Source organism: Cyprinodon variegatus, unplaced genomic scaffold (genome assembly GCF_000732505.1).
Source record: "Cyprinodon variegatus isolate N-32 unplaced genomic scaffold, C_variegatus-1.0 Scaffold822, whole genome shotgun sequence".
Taxonomy (NCBI): Eukaryota; Metazoa; Chordata; class Actinopteri; order Cyprinodontiformes; family Cyprinodontidae; genus Cyprinodon; species Cyprinodon variegatus.
Genome location: NW_015151275.1, coordinates 231,293 through 236,021, shown reverse-complemented (window position 1 = coordinate 236,021; position 4,729 = coordinate 231,293). Strand labels below are relative to the sequence as shown.

General features: G+C 41.5%; 1 protein-coding gene across 1 annotated transcript in view; it reads left to right on the top strand.

Moving 5' to 3' along the window:
- The first annotated feature begins 147 nt into the window (after positions 1-147).
- LOC107098922 (filamin-A-like) overlaps positions 148-4,729 on the top strand; it is a 49,716-nt gene continuing 45,134 nt past the window's right edge. The window contains exon 1 of the mRNA XM_015396813.1: positions 148-301. The gene's annotated coding sequence lies outside the window, so the exon portion shown is untranslated. The remainder of the gene's footprint in view (positions 302-4,729) is intronic.

The window sequence follows — 4,729 nt, the reverse complement described above, 5'->3', positions numbered from 1 at the left end:
GAAAAAGTTAGAGAAGGGGGAGTACCCCCTCCCCCCCTGATCTTTCACCCGTTTACCAATTAAGGACCTGACGGTGGAACAGAGAGAGAAAGAGAGAGAGAGGGGGGAGGCGGAGATAGGCAGGAGCGCAGAGGAGCGCTCTATCTCTTTCTTTTCCGTTACGCCAGAAGCTCAAACCATTTCAACAACCGGGACTGCGCGTGGGTAGGAGGACCGGGACCCCACGCACCGAGGAGCACCTTCTGTGATCACAGTGACCGCAGCGCAGAGACTGAGCGGAACCCCGCAGGTCAGCAGGCAGGTGAGTCTGGATCTCCTCTGAGGAGGTGTGCGTGTTTGGGGAGGGGGGGTGAAGTCCTGCTCACCCCACTGCAGGAGGTCAGTGAGGAGCATCAGGAGACTAGAGTTAGAGCTCCTCTACAAACAGGAGGGTTAGGAGGTCTGGTTAGGAGGAGCAGAAGCTGCATGGTAGCTGTGATCCTTCAACATCTTCTCTGTTTCCTAAGATCCTTTTTAATCCTCCAGTAAAGTGTCTGATCTTATCCAGCAGCTTTTTATTATTATTTAATTTGTATTTAAGGTTTATTTTGATCACTGCTCTGCTGTTTCAGAGGTTAGAGATGAAAGTTGTTCTGATCAGAGATGATGAGCAGACTCTCTAATCCTTCTCCTTTTTAGGGCTCTGCTTCACACTGGGAGCAGGAGGGCCCCCTGCTGTTTGATCAGACCCAATTAATCAACTGTTCCTTCATCGGTGTTTTTACAGCGCAGGGTGGGGTCTGCTGTCACCTCACTGTAGAGGTATAGATCTAGAAATAACAGAAATCAGCAGTGGTGGACCAAGTACTCAATAGTAGTACTTGAGTAAAAGTATCATCTCACTGAACTAAAAGTAAAAGTTACTCAGTCAAACATCTACTCAAATACTCACTTTTGAAATTGCTTAAATTACAAATAAAATGTTCTATAATTTTCAGAGTCATTTTAAAGAAACTGTAACTTTCAGAATCCACCTGAATAATCGATATGTAGAACCACCTGCTATAGATTCTACACCACCTGGAAAGAACATAGAAATGCCACAAATAAGGAAAGCTGTTATTATTATTATTTCTCATTTAAAGAGTAACCAAAGTGAAAACAGGAGAGTCTTGATTCTCCTCAGATCTTCACTATAGAATAGTGGTTTAAGATGGAATCTAAGAAACTACAGCTATGATACTGATCAACTTGACCACATGGCAACAACTAACACCGTAATAAAATGATAAACTACTAATAATATCTGCTCTGAGTTTTTCTAATTAGTGGAACGTCATTAAATCTGTAGATCAGTGGCGTCTAGATTTAGTCCTAAGGGCTACTATCCGCCATGATGGATGAAAAACAACAACTGAGGATTAAAAAGCTACGCTGAACCAAAGGAAATAAGGAACTAACAGCTTCCTGGAAATGGAGGGAAAGTTAGAAGGACTCCCCCCAAAAATGATTCAAGTAAAGATAGTCAGAAAAGTACACTGCCTGCTATATATATATATATATATACCGGTATATATATATATATATATATATATATATATATATATATATATATATATCGTATGTAGATAGAGAGAGAAACTCTTCCTCACCCATCTTGAAGGTCTTCCCCCTTTTCCCTCCAAGCTGGTCTCCTCTACCAGAGCCCTGGAAGCTTGAGGGTTCTGCCAGTATCTTAGCTGTTCCTAGAGCTGCACTCTTCTGGACCGAGGTGTCTGATGTATTTCCAGGGATCTGCTGTAACTCCTCTAGTTTGGGGGTCGCTGTCCCCCAATGACCACGGGTTCCACCGATGCCTTGACCTTCCAGGTTTTCTCCAGCTGAGCGTCTGGTATTCCTGGGGTGGATGAGTTCTTGGTCCAAAGTTCAGGTCCTCTGTTTCGGGGAGGGAGTCTAAGGTTGTCTCTGATGTTGGAGCCTCTTCTCCAGTGGGGGGTTCCTGCCCCCCAGTTGCCTTCACCTTCCAGCTCTATCTAGTTATTTCCGGAGTCCCTGGTATCCTCCATGTTCGTTTTCAGGAAAACATCTGGACAGATGTTTCCGCCGTTGATCCAGCCTCATTGATCTCTACGGCAGCGTAGTGATTCCAGCCCCTTGGTCACGGCGTTCCATGTATTCCCTTCCTGCCAGGATCTTCCTCCCTGCTGTGAGATGCTGGATTGATCTGGGCACCTGTTGCTCCAGGCCTCCATGATCAGAGCTTCTGTGGCGTCCTTTAGCACGGCCGTCTCTAACCATTAGCATCATTGGTCATATCAGCCACTTCAGCAGTCTGCTGGTGGAACATCTCTTGATGGTTCCTCCAAGTTCTTTTCCTCCTGATGTTTTCTGGGAGTCACAGGATGTTAGATCTTCAGCAGTGGCTCCGCTGCTCAGTAGGACCTTTCCATCTCAGCCAATCAGTCCTACACCATGCAGGAGACCAGGCCCCATGGTGAAATATAAGGAGTCTATTGACACCTGAACCAGGAACCATCACTGGATAATGTCCTGCTAGGAGGCAGCATCAGGGGGTGTTTGGCTGTTGGAGGCTCCATAATCCGCGACCCCCTCTAACTTTATCACTTTATCACGGCTTGATTAAAGTTTTTCTTATTGTGGTTTATTTATTTATTTTTTGCTGTTTTAAATGACAGACACTAACTAACTTGATCTAAATTGATCCATCAAACTGCTTGTAAAAGTCAGACCAATGAAAAGGAGTGATTGAAGAAAGCATGAAAAGAAAAGAGATGTATCACCAACATAAAGGAAGGGGTTAGTGGTGCAGGATGTGAAGCTGTAAACAGGGTGCATGCAGGCGATGCCGCCGCCTCGTCTGCAGAAAGCAAAGCAAGAGCAAACATCAGAAAGCTGTAATCTGTGCATCTGACTTATTGCCATGTGGTTAGCGGTGATGTCGCGTGCTGCTGGCTGCGCCGCTGCCTGGCACGGCACACTATCACTGTATAAAATTACTTTTTTAATATTTGATTACATATTAAGATAGATTTTCTATGAGCAGTTAAAAGTTAAATGAATTCTAAAATGGGGAACATCAAAGGCTCACTATCTGAGATTAAACAACATTTTCCTTTGTCTTTTCTAAAAGGATAATAACCATGAATGAATCTCTTCTCTCTGCTTCTCCTCCTGCATCCCTGACCTGAACATCTGAGTCAGAATCAGTTTCATCTCTTTCCTTCTGTCTCCTAGTTTAACAGTATTACAGATAATAAGTCAACTTTCCTCTCAAAGATTCAAGCCTTCAAAGATCTGTTCATATTTCCAACATACTAACATTAGCCCCTCTTATACTGAAGGGTTCAGGATTTAATCAGCCGCCTTTACTCTGAAAGGACTCATTTAGATCAGCCTGATGATTTTCTTCCACAGGCAGCATGTTTATGATCATGCAGGCGTGTCTGACATTAAAAACAAGGTGAATTATCCGTGCAACAGCCTGATAAATTAGCTGGCTGATCTAAAAACACATTTTGTGGATTTCTGCTAATAAATCAGATTGTTTTTGTTCAGAGAGTCATTTTAACTTCTGATTATTTCTGTCTGACCTTGCAGAGGTCTCTGCTATCATTGCTGATCCTTTTAAAGTATCTGCTTGAAATGATTAGAGGTTTAACATCTCGCCTAAATGACTTGGTTTGCAGCAGACAGACGTGTCCAAGTTAATCAGATGGTCCTTCGTTCTGATGCTGACTCAGCAGACAGCTTTTCCTTCATGCCGTCATCAAGGCCTGAAAACAAACTCTTAACAAAAAGTTATTCAACATAGAGCACATGGAATAATCAGGAAAATGATTTAGGTCATAGGTTAAAGTTCATGCACATGTGGGGAAACATCAAAATGAGACTTTTTGGAAAACTTTAAACTCTAGATGCAAAGTAAAAAAGGCTTCACCTAATTTAAACAGCTCACCTGTGCTCAGGTAAATACTTCAGTTCTAATATTAACCCAATTATTTCATTAAAACATTATTTTTGCTTTATTTATGTTATTAAATCATTCATTTCAGAACATGTGCTGCGTTTAAACCCAGCGCTGCGTTTATCCGGGAACCACTGGCTGGTTTTCCCGATGCTTGTTTTTCCTTTATTCTGTTTTCTAAAGGGAAACTTCCATGTTTCATTGAAAAACTTGGAGATCTGCTCTCAAACAAAAACCTCTGCTTCAAAATGATGTTTCTTTTTTTTTTAATCATAACCCGGTAAACTTTGAATCTATGTAGGATTTCTACATTTGGTTTATTTATAGAAATGTTCTTTCCTGGATTTCTGCTGGGGTCTGGAAGCAAACAGACGTCCTTTCGCTCCTGGCTGCTGTTGGTCGTGTAAAGAATCAAGATTTAATCTGAATAAACATCAGTTCACATATTTCCAGACATGTTCATTAAACATTTTACTACAGGAAGGTCATCATAGTGATAAATTAGATACAGAATAACGTTTAAAAGTCTTTTTTTCCAATAATTATGTGGATGTTTGCTTACAGTGATGAAAACATGATTATTGAGATAATAAAAAGAATAATAACTAGTATTACAGTAGAGTGGGCTCCCACCAATACGGAAGAGGATTAGGGCCACTGAAAAAAAAAAGTTAACTGATTTTTTTTATTTTATTTCAGTATAGTATGGGGAAAAAGTCAGAATTCTGACGGAATTCTGACAATAAAAAAAGTCAGAATTCTGAC